Source organism: Oryx dammah, unplaced genomic scaffold (assembly GCF_014754425.2).
Source record: "Oryx dammah isolate SB20612 unplaced genomic scaffold, SCBI_Odam_1.1 HiC_scaffold_23, whole genome shotgun sequence".
Lineage (NCBI taxonomy): Eukaryota > Metazoa > Chordata > Mammalia > Artiodactyla > Bovidae > Oryx > Oryx dammah.
In genome coordinates this window covers 55,870,970-55,892,973 of record NW_024070207.1, presented here as the reverse complement: position 1 = coordinate 55,892,973, position 22,004 = coordinate 55,870,970, and positions in this window count along the sequence as shown.

Below are 22,004 nucleotides of genomic sequence, written 5' to 3'. Positions count from 1 at the left end.
GCCTGGAAGGTGTTGTTCTTCTCAGTCAGAGGATCCCGGACGAGCCCCCAAATGTTATGCCCAAGGTCCAAATCCCCAGAACTGAGAGAACAAGACATCCACGGCAATGCAAATGCAAAAAGGGAATTTATTGCTAGCCCGAGCCAGGGCCCCGGCCACATCGAACACAGTGGAATAGAGCCAGAGCCCCAAGCCTTGGATTACAGTAGTATTTATAGGTTTAGGACAAAGACAGGGAATTGGCAAGGTTGGATTGGTTACAAGGGTTTCTTTGCATCTACTAATTGGCTAGATTTTCGCGTGCGCGGGCTTTCTTAGATTTCTATCCTTGTCCCGATTGGCACAGACCAGGCTACAGGGAGCATGCTGACAGGCTGAGTCCTCCCATCACCGGCGGGGGTAATTTTGATCCCGCCTGGGCAGTGTCTCATCTGTTTCCGGGATGCTTGCTCCAGCCTATTTTAGTCATGGCCTCTATCAGGCTTCAACATTGAATATACTCATTATTATCTGTCATAGGCTGAATTGTGTGCCCCCCTACAAATTCACATGTTGAGGCCCTAACCCCAGCAGTTCAGAATGTGCTTCTGCTTGAAGATAGGGACTTTAAAAGGGTAATTATGGTTAAGTGAGGTCATATGAGTGGGCCTTAATTCATTCTGACTGTGGTTCTTATAAGAAGGGGAAGCTTGGAGACATAAAGGGACACAGGCTTGGGCATGCACAGGGAAGGTGCCAACTGAAGATTCAGGATGGAGATCACCATCTACAAGCCAAGGAGAGAGGCTTCAGGAGATACCTGACCTGCTAACACCGTAATCATGGACTTCCGGCCTTCAGAACTGTCAGAAAATGAATTTCTGGGGATTTCCTGGTAGTTCAGCAGTACAGAACCTGCCTGCCAATGGAGAAGACACAGGTTCAATCCCTGATCTGAGAAGATCCCTCATGCCATGAAGCAACTACCCCAATGCACCACAACTGTTGAGCCTGTGCTCTAGAAACCGTGGGCCGAAACTGTTGTAGGCTATGTGCTCTAGGACCCATTGAGAGGGTAATAGGCAGGAAGGCCAGGGGTCTCCAAACAGAAGAAATAGCCTGCAAGTGTCTGACATTTTTATCTCTCTTAAGCGGCAGGAGGAAACAAACTAGCAATATTTTTTCCTTCTCTATACAAATTTAAAAAGAGGGTTCTCTTAAAATTCTGTGTTGTCATAATGACACCTGGTTTCACCTGAAGTTAACTATTCTCAAACCTAGAGATAACCACTGCCTTTTTCTTATGGAAATGTTTGTCTTAAGCTATGCTAATGTACTATGCATTTACCCCAAACTCTGTCTTCAAGTCGGTTCTGCCTCTTGGCTCAGAACCTACTTGACAAACCAGTATGTTATACTCAAACATTGTTCCTCTAATTTATGTAAATGAAACTATTTGTGTGGTGATCTGCCCTTCTTCAAGATTCAAGTTAATCATTTTATGGCCCAGGATGAACCATTTGGTGCCAAGATTATCCCAAAATGCATCTTATGGGTGAGGGGCCTGGTGCCATTCTGAGTTTTAAGACATTCCTTTCTTTTATTAACAGACTGCTAGTGACTATACAACATCCATCTGAAGACTAGCAGGGGGGTACTCTTTCTGCCCCCTTCTGATGCCTATGTCAGAAGCTTCTCTATCTCCTTTATACTTTAATAAAACTTTATTACACAAAAGCTCTGAGCAATCAAGCCTCATCTCTGGCCCTGGATTGAATTCTTCTCCTCCAGGGGCCAAGAATCCCAGCATCTTTGAGTGATTCAACAACAACCTTTCACCATGCTCTGCAACAAGAGAAGCCACCACAATGAGAAGCTTGCACATCACAATTAGAGAGTAACCACCACTTGCTGCAACTAGAGAAAAGCCTGTGCAGCAACAAAGACCCAGCACAGGCAAAATATAAATAAATAAATAAAATTATTTTTAAGGAAAGAAAGTGAATTTCTGTTGTGCATGCTACCCAGTCTGTGACACTTTGTTCTGACAGCCCTAGCAAACTAATACCTGCTTCTTCTTTTGAACCTTTGCCTCTTCTTAGTTATGTAACTCCAGAAAACAGGGATCTGCTTGAAGGAAATGGGAGAAAAATATACTTTGGGAGAAACAACATGGTTGTCTAAAAACTTTGTCTCCTGGCCTAATGTTTGGGAGAATTTCTGAGGAAGACCTGTGTGGCAGATCCTGCCCATGTCCCCTCTGCCTCACGGCTATGGCACATACCAGCCAGACATTAAACTGCCAGCTCTCATCAGTGGCTTGGAGGTTTATTCCTCATGCCTGAAACCTACTTTGTCAGTGCTCAAGTCAGACTGAAAATGTCAGAGATTTGACGCTTCATGACTCATAAGAACTGGAGTATAAATACCCCAGCTCCCTCATCCTCAAACATGATAACTCAGATAACTCTCCACAGGCTTGTGGCCTTCTCCAGCAGGATTAAACTCCCTTAACCTTTTTTGAAATGCACCTTTTCTTGGCTCCATTCCTATCTGTATGGAAACTCTCCATCCTTCCTCTGCAAAGCACATTTCCAAAGGAAACTACTTGCTCTAGAATTCTTATTTCAGGCTGTGATTCTGGGGGACACAAAACTAGTGCCACTTGCTTTCTAGCTACCTGTGTGTGCATATGAAACATCCATAGTTAAAAATGTTGCTGTGGTTTCTAATTTAACAAGATGAGATACTGCATTGGGGCTTTTCTAGTGGCGCAATGGTAAAGAATCTGACTGCCAATGCAGGAGACTTGGGTTCAGTCCCTAGGTTGGGAAAATCCCCTGGAAAAGCAAATAGCAACCCATTCCAGTATTCTTGCCTGGAGAATTCTATGGACAGAGGAGCCTGGTATGCTATAGTCCATGGGGCCGTGAAAGAGTTAGACACGACTTAGTGACTAAACAACAACATTGCATCCAATTCTTTCTGTGGTAAGGTAGTGGTTCATCGACTAGTAAACCCTGGGGTCTCTTCTTGTAGGAAAGGGTGTTCTAAAGTCCTGCCTTGTGGAAATGCCTTTGCATCACATCAACTATGGTGCACTTTTTTATTCTATAAACACTAAAGCTCAATCATTTCAGTACTTGTGGGCTTTAATTTTTTTTTTAATTGAAGGAAAATTTATTTGCAGAATTTTATGGTTTCTGTCATACATCAACAAGAACCAGCCATAGGTACACCCATGTCCCCTCCTTCCCGACCTCCCTCCCATCTCCCTCATCATCCCACCCTTCAGTCTGTTGCAGAGATGCTGTTTGAGTTCCCTGAGTCATAGAGTAAATTCCCATTGGCTATATATTTTACATATGGTCCTGTAAATTTCTCTGTTATTCTCTCACCCTCTCCCTCCTCTTCTCCCACCGTGTCCTTGTTGGCTTTGCTTAGCCTGTGCTCTTGCATCACATCTTCATAATGGGTGTGTTTGTATCAAAGTAGTGTGGTTTTAATAAGTTGTCTTGGGCCTGAGCTGCATGTTTCCTTATGGGGCTGTTCTAATACTGTGAAGTTTTCATGATCCATGGGGTGCAGTTGGGGGAGTTGCTTCTGAATAGGAGTCCAAGTGACTATGAGTGAAACAGACTTCTGAGGAACAATGCAAGCTGCCCTGGGTGCGCAGTAAAGCTTCTGCTAAGCCCGCTGACCCTAAGCCCTTTCTCATTACTCTTAGGCTGCTGTTGAGCATGTCAGAGCCTGAGGTCTTCTCAGTGAATACTCAGAACAATGCTAAGGACATTCCACACTGACTAACTTTCAACCTTCTAGGCTCCCTTACCCACCTGAGAACTGTTTACATCCAGGGCCACAGTTCTGGAATGAGGACCCCTGGGACAATGCTGTGGATGAATATGTTAGCCAGGCCTCACCTGACCGTGCATGTAACCTCTGCAGCTTGTTTGCTGAGAGGATCACTTGTCTTTGCCCTGAGAGGAAAGGCTTTGTAACAGAAGCTATTTCTCTGTCGCATCTTTTCTGAATCTTTTTCTAGTAGTGCATGAATTCTAAGAGGATTTATGTGAGTCAGCCAGGGGTCTACCACCACAGTGTTTAATCACCTTCATTGCCACATGATGTTCAGCTTGCAGCTGAAGTCCAGAACCACAGGTTTAAAGGGCAATGGGGGTCTCACTCCATGCATCCTTGCCAAAGTATTTACCTTCTGTTCATTGGTAAAAAGGAAATAGTAAAGGTGCATGTAAACATCAACATTTTAGGAACCAGTGAATACAAATGGACTGGAATGGGTGAATTTAACTCAGATTACTATCATATCTACTATGGTGGGCAAGACTCCTTTAGAAGAAATGGAGTAGCCACCATAGTCAACAAAAGAGTCTGAAATGCAGTACTTGCATGCAATCTCAAAAACAATAGAATGATATCTGTTCATTTCCAAGGCAAACCATTCAATATCACTGTAATCCAAGTCTATGCCCCAACCAGTAATGCTGTAAAAGCTGAAGTTGAATGGTTTTATAAAGACCTACAAGACTTTCTAGAACTAACTCCCCAAAAAGATGTCCTTTTCATTAAAAGGGGACTGGAATGCAAAAGCAGGAAATCAAGAAACACTTGGAGTAACAGGCAAATTTGGCCTTGGAGTACAGAATGAAGCAGGGCAAAGGCTAATAGTGTTTTGCCAAGAGAATGCACTGGTCATAGCAAACACCCTCTTCCAAAAACACGAGAGAAGACTATACGTGGACATCACCAGATGGTCAACATTGAAATCAGATTGATTTTATTCTTTTCAGCCAAAGATGGAGACGCTCTATACAGTCAGGAAAAACAAGACCAGGAGCTGGCTGTGGCTCAGATCATGAACTCCTTATTGCCAAATTCAGACTTAAATTGAAGAAATTAGGGAAAACCATTGACCACTCAGGTATGACCTAAATCAAATCCCTTACGATTATACATTGGAAGTGAGAAGTAGATTCAAGGGATTAGATCTCATAGACAGAGTGCCTGATGAACTATGGACAGAGGTTTATGACAGTGTACAGGAGACAGGGATCAATACCATTCCCAAGAAAAAAAATGCAAAAAGCAAAATGGCTGTCTGAGGCAGCTTTACAAATAGCTGTAAAAAGAATAGAAGCAAAAATGAAAGGAGAAAAGGAAGATATACCCATTTGAATGCAGAGTTCCAAAGAATAGCAAGGAGAGATAAGAAAGCATTCCTTAGTGATCAGTATAAAGCAATAGAGGAAAACAAGAGAATGGGAAAGACTAGAGATCTGTTCAAGAAAATTAGAGATACAAAGGGAACATTTCATGCAAAGATGGGCTCGATAAAGGACAGAAATGGTATGTAACTAACAGAAGCAGAAGATATTATGAAGAGGTGGCAAGAATACACAGAAGAACTGTACAAAAAAGGTCTTCACGACCCAGATAATCACGATGGTGTGATCACTCATCTAGAGCCAGACATCCTGGAATGTGAAGTCAAGTGGGCCTTAGAAAGCATCACTACGAACAAAGCTAGTTGAGGTGATGGCATTCCAGTTGAGCTATTTCAGATCCAAAAAGATGACGCTGTGGTAGTGCTACATTCAATATGCCAGCAAATTTGGAAAACTAAGCAGTGGCCACTGGACTGGAAAATCTCAGTTTTCATTCCAATCCCAAAGAAAGTCAGTGCAAAAAATGCTCACACTAATGCACAATTGCATCCATCTCACATGCTAGTAAATCAATGTTCAAAATTTTCCAAGCCAAACTTCGACAGTACATGAACCATGAACTTCCAGTTGTTCAAGCTGGTTTTTAAAAAGGCAAAGGAACCAGAGATCAAATTGACAACATTTGCTGGATTATTGAAAAAGCAAGAGAGTTCCAGAAAAAAAAAAAATCTATCTCTGCTTTACTGACTATGCCAAAACCTTTAACTGTCTATCACCACAAACTGTGGAAAATTCTGAAAGAGCTGGGAATCCCAGATCACTTGACCTGCCTCTTCAGAAATCTGTATGCAGGTCAGGAAGCATACAGTTAGAACTGGACATGGAACAACAGACTGGTTCCAAATAAGGAAAGGGCTGTATATTGTCACCCTATCAATTAACTTATATGCAGAGTACATCATAAGAAATGCTGGGCTGGATGAAGCACAAGGTGGAATCAAGATTGCCAGAAGAAATATCAGTTACCTCACATATGCATATGATACCACTCTTATGGCAGAAAGTGAAGAAGAACTAAAGAGCGTCTTGATGAAATTGAAAGAGAGTGAAAACGTTGGCTTAAAGCTCAACATTCAGAAAACTAAGGTCATGGCATCTGGTCCCATCACTTCATGGCAAATAGAGGGAAAACAGTGGGAAAACAGTGAGACACTTTATTTTCTTGGGCTTCAGAGTCCCTGCAGATGGTGAATGCAGCCATGAAATTAAAAGATGCTTACTCCATGGAAGAAAAGTTACGATCAACCTAGACAGCTTATTAAAAAGCAGAGACTTTGCTTTGTCAAAAAAGGTCCATCTTGTCAAAGCTATGGCTTTTTCTAGTAGTCATGTATGGATGTGAGAGTTGGACTATAAAGAAAGCGGAGCACTGAAGAATTGATGCTTTTGAACTGTGGTGTTGGAGAAGACTCCTCAGAGTCCCTTGGACTGCAAGGAAATCCAAGCAGTCCATCCTAAAGGAAATGAGTCCTGAATAATTCATTGGATGGAATGATGCTGAAGGTGAAACTCCAATATTTTTGCCCCCTGATGTGAAGAACCTACTCATTTGAAAAGTCCCTGATGCTGGGGAAGATTGAAAGCTGGAGGAGAAGGGGATGACAGAGGATGAGATGGTTGGATGGCATCACTGACTCAGTGGACATGCGTTTGAGTAAACTCCACGTGTTGGTGATGGACAGGGAGTCCTGGCATGCTGCAGTCCATGGGGTCATAAAGAGTCAGACACGACTGAGCGACTGATCTTAACTGAACTGAAAGGTGCTTGTTACTCTATTATTTTTCATCTAATTATTTAGAAAAGCCTTCTCTGTTAATTGATTAAGGTATTACACTGAGTGAATATTTCAGATCGATTCTGGATAAATCTACAAACTCGTGTAGATCCACCCATTATATCTAAATGGACTTCCTTTGAACCAAGTCACTCTGAAAATGATGAGGGCCTTAATCCTGTGTTTCATTTAAACATATTTTTCAAGATAATTCCTCCTAACAACCTGTTGAGGTATTATTTCAGCCCTGATGCAAACTGAATTAACATTGAACTGTAAAGCACAAAACCCCTTGTTTAATTCCCAGAATTTGTTTCATAAAATTTAATAATATTTCCCAGTTTTTCTTTTGTTTGAATAACAGCAAGGGAATTTACTGGACTGAAGATTCGACATTATCTTACCATAGACAAAGGCACTGAGCACCAAAAGTGTGTGGGCCTGTGTGTTAAAGGGACCATCCTTTCCTGAATCCTCTCTCATTTTCCATTCTCATCTGGTCAGGTTTTCCTTCCAGATGCTCATCTTGTCTTTGCTTCTCCACTCCCACTTAGACTGCTTAATAGCCCCAGGTGTCATCACCTCAATTTGGGGTCCCTGTGGTTACCTCCAAGTCTGCTTCATTGATCTTAATTCTAGATATTCCTGGCAACTTTGCTTTCTGTTTCTCTGCTAATTATCCACAAACATGCTTCCACCATGTCCGTCCCCAACTAAGAAACATACTGTGCTCCCTATGGATTACCATGCACCTTCTAATGTTCTCTGCTGGACTTTCGAGGCCCTCCACAATCTAGCCTGTCCCACACAGCCCAGCATGCTCTCATTCTCCATTACTCAATGTGCTTTGCTTTTTCCTCTTATCATGAGCAAGTCAGGACCGTTTCCAGGGCCAGTGGATATAGTTGTCCAGCTTGTGTACTGCCCCTGGCCCAGGATGTCATGCAAAACTGGTCATTTCTACTTCCATGATCTTCTTTTTTCCCCACTGCTTGCCTGTCTGAATTCTCATCCTTCAAAACATCCCTTAGCCACAATGTCTTCCTTACTGTGCCAAGCTTCAATAGTCTCCTCTTCCTTTGAAGTTCTACAATTCTTAGAAGCTCTTCCCCGCAAAACAGTTCCTAATAAGAAAACGCCCCTGCTATGGAAGGAATGTTGTTGTTATTTAGTTTTTAATTTGTATCCAGCTTTTTTGCGACCCATGGACTGTAGCCCATCAGGCTCCTCTGTCCATGGAATTTCCCAGGCAAAAATACTGGAGTGGGTGGCCATTTCCTTCTCTAGGAGATCTTCCTGACCCAGGGATTGAACTCATGGCTGCCACATGTCCTGCACTGCAGGCTGATTCCCGGAGGGCATGTACTCCCACTTATCTTCCCATCTCAACAACAGAACACAGTAGGGCTTAGTGACTATTGAATAGTTTTCTCTCTTTTCAAATGTGATTTTTTTTTAATCTTCCAACTACTTTCTGAGTTCATGGAGGAAATGAAGGCTACCATCCATATCTGTAGCTCGCACAGTGCTGAGCACAGGAATGGTGTTTTATAACTATTGGCTCTGTGATTCCTGAGAATGATCTATAAATAAGACAGAAAGATGGAAGAACATCAAATGTTGATATGCTTGTTAAGGAAAAATCAGCATCATTCTTAGTCTGAGCCCAGAGATATGTAATGTGAGCCAAAGGAGTGTGATTTTCAAGTAATAAGGCCTGTTTCAGGAAGTTGTTCAGATTGCCCAGATAGAAGAAATAATTAATTATTTTTCAGCACCAACAATAGTTGATTTCAAGCAAAGTATCTTCAATTACTTAGAATATTGAGTAGCTATTCAGGGTTATTTTTTAAATTAATTTATTTTTTATTGAAGGATAATTGCTTTACAGAATTTTGCTGTTTTCTCTCAAACCTCAACATGAATCTGCCATAGGTATATATATATATATCCCCTCCCTTTTGAAACTCACTCCCATCTCCCTTCCCATCCCACCCCTCTAGGTTGATACAGAGCCCTTGTTGGAGTTTCCTGAGACAGATAGCAAATTCCTGTTGGCTATCTATTTTAAATATGGTAATGTAAGATTGGAGAAGGCAATGGCAACTCACTCCAGTGTTCTTGCCTAGAGAATCCCAGGGATGGTGGAGCCTGGTGGGCTGCCATCTATGGGGTCGCACAGAGTTGGACACGACTGAAGTGACTTAGCAGCAGCAGCAGCAGCAGCATCAGCAGCAATGTAAGTTTCCTTGTTACTCTTTCCATAGATCTCACCCTCTCCTCTCCCCATGTCCATAAGTCTATTCTCTATGTCTCTTTCTCCATTGTTGCCCTGTAAATAAATTCTTCAGTACCTTTTTTCTAGATCCTGTATAAAATATGGGCTCTATCTTTCCCTTTCTGACTCACTTCACTCTGTATAATAGCTTCTAGGTTCACCCACCTCATTAGAACTGACTCAAATGTGTTTTTTTTATGACGGAGTAGCAGCCAGGAGGAGCAACCCCATGTCCAAGGAGTGGTGGCTGTGCGGGTGCAGGAGGGCCTAGAGGACCCATCCCACGTTGAAGGTCAGGAAGGGTGGCAGTGAGGAGATACCCCTCATCCAAGGTAAGGAGCAGTGGCTGTGCTTTGCTGGAGCAGCCGTGAAGAGATACACCAGGCCCAAGGTAAGAGAAACCCAAGTAAGATGGTAGGTGTTGCAAGAGGGCATCAGAGGGCAGATACACTGAAACCATACTCACAGAAAACTAGTCAATCTAATCACACTAGGACCACAGCCTTGTCTAACTCAATGAAACTAATCCATGCCCACAGGGCAACCAAGACGGGCAGGTCATGGTGGAGAGGTCTGACAGAATGTGGTCCACTGGAGAAGGGAATGGCAAACCACTTCAGTATTCTTGCCTTGAGAACCCCATGAACAGTATGAAAAGGCAAAATGATAGGATACTGAAAGAGGAACTCCCCAGGTCAGTAGGTGCCCAATATGCTACTGGAGATCAGTGGAGAAATAACTCCAGAAAGAATGAAGGGATGGAGCCAAAGCAAAAACAGTATTCAGCTGTGGATGTGACTGGTGATAGAAGCAAGGTCCAATGCTGTAAAGAGCAATATTGCATAGGAACCTGGAATGTCAGGTTCATGAATCAAGGCAAATTGGAAGTGGTCAAACAGGAGATGGCAAGAGTGAACATCGACATTCTAGGAATCAGTGATCTAAAATGGACTGGAATGGGTGAATTTAACTCAGATGACCATTATATCTACTACTGCAGGCAGGAATCCTTCAGAAGAAATGGAGTAGCCATCATGGTCAAAAAAGAGTCTGAAATGCAGTACTTGGATGCAATCTCAAGAAAGACAGAATGATCTCTGTTCGTTTCCAAGGCAAACCATTCAATATCACTGTAATCCAAGTCTATGCCCCAACCAGTAATGCTGAATAAACTGAAGTTAAACGGTTCTATGAAGACCTACAAGACCTTTTAGAACTAACACCCAAAAAAGATGTCCTTTTCATTATAGGGGACTGGAATGCAAAAGTAGGAAGTCAAGAAACACCTGGAGTAACAGGCAAATTTGGCCTTAGATGCAGAATGAAGCAGGGCAAAGACTAATAAAGTTTTGCCAAGAAAATGCACTGGTCATAGCAAACACCCTCTTCCAACACACAAGAGAAGTTTCTACACATGGACATCACCAGATGGTCAACACCAAAATCAGATTGATTATATTCTTTGCAGCCAAAGATGGAGAAGCTCTATACAGTCAACAAAACAAGACCAGGAGCTGACTGTGGCTCAGATCACAAACACCTTATTACCAAACTCAGACTTAAATTGATGAAAATAGGGAAAACCACTAGACCATTCAGGTATGACCTAAATCAAATCCCTTATGATTATACAGTGGAAGTGGAAATAGATTTAAGGGACTAGATATGATAGATAGAGTGCCTGATGAACTATGGAATGAGGTTTGTGACATTGTACAGGAGACAGGGATCAAGACCATCCCCATGGAAAAGAAATGCAAAAAAGCAAAATGGCTGTCTGGGGAGGCCTAGCTATGAAAAGAAGAGAAGCATAAAACAAAGGAGAAAAGGAAAGATATAAGCATCTGAATGCAGAATTCCAAAGAATAGCAAGAAAAGATAAGAAAGCCTTCCTCAGTGATCAATGCAAAGAAATAGAGGAAAAGAACAGAATGGGAAAGACCAGAGATCTCTTCAAGAAAAATAGAGATACCAAGGGAACATTTCATGCAAAGATGGGCTCGATAAAGGACAGAAATGGTATGGTCTAACAGAAGCAGAAGATATTAAGAAGAGGTGGCAAGAATACACAGGAGAACTGTACAAAAAAGATCTTCATGACCTGGATAATCACGATGGTGTGATCACTCATTTAGAACCAGACATCCTGGAATATGAAGTCAAGTGGGCCTTAGAAAGCATCACTACGAACAAAGCTAGTTGAGGTGATGGCATTCCAGTTGAGCTATTTCAAATCCTGAAAGATGATGCTGTGAAAGTGCTGCACTCAATATGCCAGCAAATCTGGAAAACTCAGCAGTGGCCACAGGACTGGAAAAGGTCAGTTTTCATTACAATCCCAAAGAAAGGCAATGCCAAAGCATGTTCAAACTACTGCACAATTGCACTCATCTCACATGCTAGTAAAGTAATGCTCAAAACTCTCCAAGATGTTCAAGTTGGTTTTAGAAAAGGCAGAGGAACCAGAGATCAAATTGCCAACATCTGCTGGATCATCGAAAAAGCAAGAGAGTTCCAGAAAAACATCTATTTCTGCTTCATTGACTATGCCAAAGCCTTTTACTGTGTGGATCACAATAAACTGGAAAATTCTGAAAGAGATGGGAATACCAGACCACCTAACCTGCCTCTTGAGAAATCTGTATGCAGGTCAGGAAGCAACAGTTAGAACTGGACATGGAACAACAGACTGGTTCCAAATAGGAAAAGGAATATGGCAAGGCTGTGTATTTTCACCCTGCTTATTTAACTTATATGCAGAGTACATCATGAGAAACGCTGGACTGGAAGAAACACAAGCAAGCTGGAATCAAGATTGCCAGGAGAAATATCAATAACCTCAGATATGCAGATGACACCACCCTTATGGCAGAAAGTGAAGAGGAGCTAAAAAGCCTCTTGATGAAAGTGAAAGAGGAGAGCAAAAAAGTTGGCTTAAAGCTCAACATTCAGAAAACGAAGATCATGGCACCAGGTCCCATCACTTCATGGGAAATAGATGGGGAACAGTGTCAGACTTTATTTTTTTGGGCTCCAGAATCACTGCAGATGGTGACTGCAGCCATGAAATTAAAAGACACTTACTCCTTGGAAGAAAAGTTATGTCCAACCTAGATAGTATATTCAAAAGCAGAGACATTACTTTGCCGACTAAGGTCCGTCTAGTCAAGGCTATGGTTTTTCCAGTAGTCATGTATGGATGTGAGAGTTGGACTGTGAAGAAAGCTGAGCACTGAAGAATTGATGCTTTTGAACTGTGTTGTTGGAGGAGACTCTTGAGAGTCCCTTGGACTGCAAGGAGATCCAACCAGTCCATTCTGAAGGAGATCAACTCTGGGATTTCTTTGGAAAGAATGATGATAAAGCTGAAACTCCAGTACTTTGGCCACCTCATGAGAAGAGTTGACTCATTGGAAAATACTCTGATGCTGGGAGGTATTGAGGGCAGGAGGAAAAGGGGGCGACCGAGGATGAGATGGCTGGATGGCATCACAGACTCGATGGACGTGAGTCTGAGTGAACTCCGAGAGATGGTGATGAACAGGGAGGCCTGGTGTGCTGCGATTCATGGGGTCGCAAAGTGTCGGACATGACTGAGCGACTGAACTGAACTGAACTGGTGTAGTATAGCTCAATATACAGCACAATACATATGAAGATTCAATAGCACATATGGAGACACTGAAAAAGTACCTTTCATTAGGATAGCCCTCATGATATTCGATTTTCCCCATGAGAATTTCATAAACTCTCTTGTCCACTCATTGGTTTTACCAGAAGGCACAATGTGGGTGGTGCCCTGATAAGAGGAATTGGCAAAAATGTACTGAAGATTTGGTTCACTGTATCAGGCCCATCTGTCAAGAAAAGGTGCACCAGGCTGAAATGTGTGTTGCAGAAGAGTTGACGTGGAACATGGGCGAGAGAGAAGGCAGTTTAAAGGATTAAGGAGGAGCAAGTGCCCAGGAGCAAGAATGTGAAAGAACACGACCTTCTCAGGGAAGAACACATATTCTGGCCTCATTGGAGAAGAGTTAACGATATAAACTGCAAAAGATACAGGGAAAAAGATAAGTGGCCCATAGCAAGGATGCATGGGTTGGATGTGGTAAACTCCATTAAGATACAATTTGTTTTTCAAATCTACCATTTGGGTGTCAGTGTGCAGAACAGATCAAAACAGAGGGTCAGCAGAAAAAGGGAGACTGAGAACCCATCGTGGCATGGCTCGAACATCACGCGAGTCTTGCACGTGCACGAGCCCACCATGTCTGCTGCCATGTGGAACAGGGTTGTGGATGTGGGTGCTGAAGGCCAGGACAATGGCATAGCCAGACAGGTAGTGTACCCAGTCATCAAGCACATATTGGACCAGGTCAATGCCTGCCTGGACCACCAGGAGGAAAGGAATGACCACCTCCCTGGCTGCCTCCAAGAGTGCTTGAATCCAACTGGCAGACCATCTTGAGGCTGCTCAGGGAGGCCCCAAGCGATTGGCAGCCCCTAGTGGAGCTCTCCTAGGGCCCCCGAGTCAAGCCTCTACCCTACCTGCCTGGATGAGCCAGTCCCTAGCCTGAGCCAACACCACCTAGCTTAGGACTGGCCTCCAGATGTCCTAGGGGATCTACCTGCCTAGGCCATCCTTCTGCTACTTCCCTTTTGGATGCTTGGCATGCCCCTACCTCCTGGCATTCCTTCCTGGGGTCAGGTGTGGGCCTGTGACCCACCCAACTTGCCTCTCTGCCCAAATCCTAGATGCTCTTCACTCTGCCCAGGCCTTGAGTGTCCCCACTGAACTAGTTTCCATCAGCATGCACGTGCATACACACACACACACACACACACACACACAAACAACAAGTCATTCACATTCTCAACTTTATATAATATGTGCAAACCTCCTACAAAAGATGTCTCTCAAACTTAATCCACCCATGAATGGAATAAAAGTACCTGTTTTCCTGCATTCTCAATGTTAGATTTCCCAACTATCATTGTACATCTTATCGGGGAAAGTTGTGTCTTAATTTCTCTGGTTTGAATGTGTTTGAATAATATTTGAGGGCAGACTGAATAACATTTGAATGAAAATGATATTGAATGTTCACTACACTTCTGTAAACTATCCTCTGTAGATTGCCTGATCAAGACCTTGGCCCATCTATCAGGTGGTTTGAGAGTGTCCCTGGTAAAGCCAGACATGTGCCTGGTTTCTGAACTGATGACATTCTGGCTGAGGACTGTGCCCTTAACCTGTGAAGTTCAGCCTAAATGTGGATGCTTAGTGTCAGGGTTGCCACCCTCTTCTTCCCCTCATTTGATGGGCTCCATGCTGCCAAAAACATAGGGCTGGGCCAGGGTGTAGAAATTGTGGTGGGTCATCTTCTGGGACTTGGGTCAGTCACCAAGAGTAGACCTAACATCCTAACTTCTGGAAGTGTAATGGCTGCTCAAAGTTGACTCAGATCACTTGTCTGAATCAGCAGAGAAACTCAGACCACACATAGCAGGAACCGGAACTTCATGTCTGTGACATTGTGTCTAGAGACCAGGACACAGCTGTAGCCTGTGTCCCTAGCCTGTGTCCCTGGGATACAGATAGATGGATAGATAGATCGCTGGAGGGATATAGAGACAGAAAAAAAAAAAAAAAAAGAAAAGAATGGAGAGGGAGGAGGGAGGCTGAGAGGACACCAGCACAGGAAGCAAGGCACAGACTAGCCTACATTTGCTTGTGTCTGGAGGAGACTTGTGCCCTAGGGCCTTCCAAGATATTCACAGCCTCTCCAGTCTGAGTCCACCCTTGCTGCAGGCCTCACCAGAATCCCTAAATGCCTGGAGAACCATTCTTAATGACATGAGATGACCACCAGTCACTCCCAAAATCTTGGCAGAAAGGTGCTCCATGACTTTCTAGTCTTGGCATACCTGGAGTGGGAGAAGAACCAGAACAAAAAGCAGAAAAGGAACCCAGTATGGGCAGGCCCCTACTCATCCCCTTTTCCTATAGGATTCCTGTCACCCAGTCATTCATCTCCAAGTTGACATCACATTTAAGGTAAAAGGAGGGTAGAAGGAGGCAAGGACCCCCTGCTCTGAGTCTGTGTGTGGTGGTGGCGGTGGGGTTGATGGGGGAGGGTAACACTGAGTATTACTGATTTAAGAGATTCTTGATCTCCACCAAAATAACAGAGTTCTAAAAGTGCACACATGGTCCAGGAGTTATGTTGACTGCTACATGCATGTGCCTGTGCAGTGAGACCCTACTGCTGAGTGGCCAGGATAGCCAGTGTTTTGCATAGATGCTCTTTCAGCATCATATTTATCCCCATGGCAATAATTATGAGGGAGGCACATACAGCCTGGCCCATAAAAAACCCTCAATAAATGGAAAAAATTATGCACACTCCTCTCAAGTCTTCCCCAGGTCCCAAATCCCTTGTTCTACAAAACACAAAAAAATTGTCAATTGATTATTTAATTAATACCTGCCAATCCTGTATTCAGAGTACAGATGAGAAGAAGAACCTCGCCACCCCCACCCCCAGTCTCAGCCTGTTTCTCTCCCAGCTGCTGACTTGGACTGGCATAGCTAAGTCGGGTAGCTCACATCTTAATGGATAAGTCATTCTTTAGCACAAGTAGGTCATAATACTGAGATAAATAAGTAAATTCCAGCTGTGATGAGAGTACAGGGGACTTTCTTCGACCTCACGCTGAGGAGCCCCTTGGGCAGGAGGTGACACTTTGCAGCTTTGGCGGACCCCTAGACCGAGGTGGGAAGAGGTGAGTTTGTGAACAGCCACAGCTTGTAAGATCTTTATGAATAATTGGGGAGAGACTCGAGCCCACCACCCAGTGGACACATCTTCAATCAGGACAGACAGTGACAGTCTTGCTTTCTTTTCCCCAGGAGGACAATTTCAATGAGCACAAGGTTTTAATGACCTCCCTCCACCCTCCCTGCCTCAGCCGTCTGTGCTCCCAATGTGCTGCCACACACTCTACGGCTGCATGAGCCTTGTGGGTGCTGGAGCCCACTTGTCTGGAGGCCACGTGGAACAGGGTGTGCCTATGGATATCCACACGGAAGGCAACGATGACGGCTTCACCAGAGAAGCAGTACAGGCAGCCATCAACACCATGTTGGGCCAGGTCAACACCTGCCTGTACCACCTGGAGGAGTGGAATGACCACCTCCCTGGAAGCCTCTAGGAGTGCTTGAATCTAACTGGCAGATACATCTTGACTTTCAGCAGCCACTCAGGGAGGCCCCAAGCGATTGGCAGCCCCTAGTGGAGCCCTCCAAGGGCTCCAGGGCCAGGCCTCAACCCTGCCTGCCTGAGCCAGGCTCTAGCCTGAGCCCTTCACCACCTGGCTTAGGACTGGCTTCCAGATGTCCTGGGGGATCTGCCTGCCTGGGCCATCCTTCTGGTACTTCCCTTCAAGGGCCTGGCATAACCCCACCTTCAGGCATCCCTACCTAGGGTCAGGTGTGGGCCTGTGGCCCACCCAGCTTGCCTGCCTGCCCAACCCCTGGATGCTCCCCCCTCTGCCTAGGTTCATTAGGCAGATTGAGAGTTACCTTAACGTTCTCTGGAATTAGTATTCCTGCACCATGTTGCCAATTGAATGGCTATTTCATAAACTGTTGTCTGCAGGCTGCTCTACAAAGGGTTTGTAAATTTACTATTAGAAATTTTACACAATGTGTGTAGAGTTTTTTTTAAGCACAAAACAATTCTGCCATTCAGTTACCTTTTTGATTCTGTCCATTCATACTCTGGTAACGAGTGTTACATATTGAAAAATCCCTAATACTCAGGGACTGGATTCTAATACAAAATGAATGGACCAGGAGCTTATTGTGTGCTTCCAGATTTTTGTTCCCATGACTTCTGATGTTCTCCAGAACCATGCTGAGCCACTCCTCATATCCTTACCCTTAGCAGGAGTAGGAGATACACCCACCACCCCCCCCACAATATCCAGGCATGTATCTGTCATCCTCATGAAATGGCCAGAAGGATCACTTCACCTAGGAAGATGTCAGATTACCTACCATCCTTCTTACCTTAACAAGGGGAGAACTTCAATTCTGGCCTGGAAACCCCTCACCCTGCCACCCCACACCGTCATCAATGCCCCAGATTACTGAGCCCAGAGTCCCACTCGGTACCTGATGTGATGCACACACAGAGCCGCATCTTTATCAATCATGCTTGGAGTTATCACAAATAAGAACATCTACAAGTGGGAGCTTTTCCATCATACACATTTTACTGAGAAACAAAATTTTACAAATTGAAAATATTTTACACAACTTTCTATTCCCTTTTAAAAGAGTGGAACAGTACATCTTCTACTTGCCAAGACTGATGAGATCAACATAGAAACTGAAGCCATCTGTATACAAGGCCTCTGGTTATATTCCCTATTGCAAATAACTACAGAGAACTCACCATAAGGGCACAGGTATTGGTAAAATATAAGTGAACTGGAGGGTGAGCAATGGCTCCTACTTATTCCTTTTCCTTGAGGTACCTTTGGCACAAGTTCCACTGAAGGAAGTTCCCTGCGGCCTGAGTTTGGCCAGGGTGTGGCAATCACAATTTGTGGGGAACAGACACCTGGGGGGACGTGGTATCTCACGTTAGGATATTGGAGGGCAAATACAAAGTGACATAAGAAACAAAGGTTTAACTATCCCCATTGAAAAGTGAGAGCAGGCTTTCACCCCTCCCTTTGCTTTAGAAGGTTTACTTTAGAAAACTTGTCAGTTCTTTCTCTGCCTCTTTGCAATATGTGGAAATTGTTTTAAAAAGCTCAATAAACCTCTTGCCAATATGACAACCTAGGAATGCTCCTTTAAGGACCTGGAAGCAAAAATCCTTGCAAAGGGGGAGAACTAGGTAAAGAGGGAACAACTTAAGCAGTTGAAGCCAGAAACTGCTAGACCTTCTGGGCAATCCGAGAAAGAAATGACCATCAAAGCAGTACACCAGAGTCAATAAAACTGCAGGAGAAGATCATGAAAAGGTGAGGGCAGGCAGCATCTCAGGAGGATTACAGCTTCCTCAGAAGCAAGAGGTGTTCCTTCTCAGAACTCCCTCAGGCTATGTTATTGTGCAACAGTGTAAAACGTTATAAACAACATTAAACAGTGCACAGAAAGAGCAGTGGTAGCAAGGGGAAGGGTTTCTTATTTCTCCTTGCTATTCTTTGGAACTTTGCATTCAAATGGGCATATATTTCCTTTTCTCCTTTGCCTTTAGCTTCTCTTCTTTTCTCAGTTATTTGTAAGGCTTCTTCAGAGAACCATTTGGCTTTTTGCTATTTTTTTTTACTTGCAGATGATCTTGGTCACTGCCTCCTGTACAATCTCATGAACCTCATTAATTATCGAGGCATTGTTCTCCAAAATATACAAACAGCTCATGTAGGACAGTATAAAAACAAAACAAAACAAAACTTAATCAAAAAACAGGCAGATCTAAATAGACATTTTTTCCAAAGAAGACATGCAGATAGCCAGAAAACACATGAAAAGATGCTCAACATCACTAATTACTTGAGAAATTCACATCAAAACTAAATTGAGGTATTCACATCAGTCAGAATCTACAAAAATCTACAAACAATAATTTCTGGAGAGTGTGTGGAGAAAAGGTAACCCTCTTGCACTGTCGGTGGGTATGTAAACTATTAGAGCCACTATGGTGAACAATGGGGCAGCTCCTTTAAAACTAAAAAAAAAGAATTACCATATGACCCAGCACCTCACTGGTGGGCATATTCCTGGAGAAAACCTTAATTCCAAAAGTTGCATGCACTCCAATCTTCATTGCAGTACTCTTTACCATAGCCAAGATATTCAACATTTTTTAATCATAGCAAAAATGGGAAAAAAAGAGAAAAATCTTGACGCAGTCTCTAAACATGGGATCAAATTACTAGGTATTTGTAAAAGTAAATACTTAAAGATAATCAAACAAAGCAAGAATCAAATATCAAAACCAAATTGTATGTTAGCATTCAAATAACAGAAAAGATGATTTTATACTTAAAGAAGAAGCACACCCTCATCTTCCTGTCCCAGGAATTCAGAATTCTGAGCCAATGGTAAAGTGAGATCACGGGTGATTTTTTTTTCTTTCTTTGTATTTTTCTGGCAACTACGTTTTCTGTTGTGAGCATGTATCAATTTTTAATAAAGCTATACAGTATCTGTTCCAACATGTGTAGAATACATCTGGATTTCATAAATTACATTGATAAGTATTCTTCTCTTTTGATAAGTATTCTTCTGTTTCTCCACGAGAGGGCAGCAAAAGCACAATAAATATTTATTCATACACATACATATGAGAGAATACATCTGGATTTTATAAATTGCAATCATAAGCATTCTTCTATTTCACCATGAGAGGGCAGCATAAGCACAATAAATATTTATTCTAACCCAGGTATGACCTCAATCAAATCCCTTATGATTATACAGTGTAAGTGAGAAATAGATTTAAGAGCCTAGATCTGATAGATAGAGTGCCTGATGAACTATGGAATGAGGTTCATGACAGTGTACAGAAGACAGGGATCAAGACCATCCCTATGGAAAAGAAATGCAAAAAAGCAAAATGGCTGTCTGGGGAGGCCTTACAAATAGCTGTGAAGAGAAGAGAGGAGAAAAACATAGGAGAAAAGGAAAGATATAAGCATCTGAATGCAGAGTTCCAAAGAATAGCAAGAAGAGATAAGAAAGCCTTCTTCAGCGATCAATGCAAAGAAATAGAGGAAAACAACAGAGTGGGAAAGACTAGAGATCTCTTCAAGAAAATTAGAGATGCCAAGGGAACATTTCATGCAAAGATGGGCTCGATAAAGGACAGAAATGGTCTGGACCTAACAGAAGCAGAAGATATTAAGAAGAGGTGGCAAGAATACACGGAAGAACTGTACAAAAAAGATCTTCATGACCCAGATAATCATGATGATGTGATCACTAATCTAGAACCAGACATCTTGGAATGTGAAGTCAACTGGGCCTTAGAAAGCATCACTATGATCAAAGCTAGTGGAGGTGATGGAATTCCAATTGAGCTGTTTCAAATCCTGAAAGATGATGCTGTGAAAGTGCTGCACTCAATATGCCAGCAAATTTGGAAAACTCAGCAGTGGCCACAGGACTAGAAAAGGTCAGTTTGCATTCCAATTCCAAAGAAAGTCTATGCCAAGGAATGCTCAAAGTACCGCACTATTGCACTCATCTCACATGCTAGTAAAGTGATGCTCAAAATTCTCCAAGCCAGGCTTCAGCAATACGTGAACCATGAACTCCCTGATGTTCAAGCTGGTTTTGCAAAAGGCAGAGGAATCAGAGATCAAATGGCCAGCATCCGCTGGATCATGGAAAAATCAAGAGAGTTCCAGAAAAACATCTATTTCTGCTTTATTGACTATGCCAAAGCCTTTGACTGTGTGGATCACAATAAACTGTGGAAAATTCTGAAAGAGATGGGAATACCAGACCACCTGACCTGCCTCTTGAGAAATCTGTATGCAGGTCAGGAAGCAACAGTTAGAACTGGACATGGAACAACAGACTGGTTCCAAATAGGAAAAGGAGTCCGTCAAGGCTGTATATTGTCACCCTGCTTATTTAACTTATATGCAGAGTACATCATGAGAAACGCTGGCCTGGAAGAAACACAAGCTGGAATCAAGATTGCCGGGAGAAATATCAATAACCTCAGATATGCACGACACCACCCTTATGGCAGAAAGTGAAGAGGAAGTAAAAAGCCTCTTGATGAAAGTGAAAGTGGAAAGTGAAAAAGCTGGCTTAAAGCTCAACATTGAGAAAACGAAGATCATGGCATCCAGTCTCATCACTTCATGGGAAACAGATGGGGAAACAGTGGAAACAGTGTCAGACTTTATTTTTTTGGGCTCCAAAATCACTGCATATTGTTACTGCAGCCATGAAATTAAAAGACTCTTACTCCTTGGAAGAAAAGTTATGACCAACCCAGATAGCATATTCAAAAGCAGAGACATTACTTTGCCGACTAAGGTCCGTCTAGTCAAGGCTATGGTTTTTCCTGTGGTCATGTATGGATGTGAGAGTTGGACTGTGAAGAAGGCTGAGCACTGAAGAATTGATGCTTTTGAACTGTGGTGTTGGAGAAGACTCTTGAGAGTCCCTTGGACTGCAAGGAGATCCAACCAGTCCATTCTGAAGGAGATCAGTCCTGGGATTACTTTGGAAGGAATGATGCTAAAGCTGAAACTCCAGTACTTTGGCCACCTCATGCGAAGAGTTGACTCATTGGAAAAGACTCTGATGCTGGGAGGGATTGGGGGCAGGAGGAGAAGGGGACGACAGAGGATGAGATGGCTGGATGGCATCAAGGACTCGATGGACGTGAGTCTGAGTGAACTCCGGGAGTTGGTGATGGACAGGGAGGCCTGGCGTGCTGCGATTCATGGGGTCGCAAAGAGTCGGACATGACTGAGTGACTGAACTGAACTGAACTGATGATAATTCCAAAATCTGCATCATACCTGAATGTTATTCTGATGTTTTATTAGTCTTGTTAGACTGTCTTTTTGTCTCGCCTTTTAGGATGCTTTAAATTTCTTGTTGAAATCTAGATGACATATCAGGTAATATGGAATATATTAATCAGGATTCTCCAGGTAGACAGACCAAAACATTCATTCAGG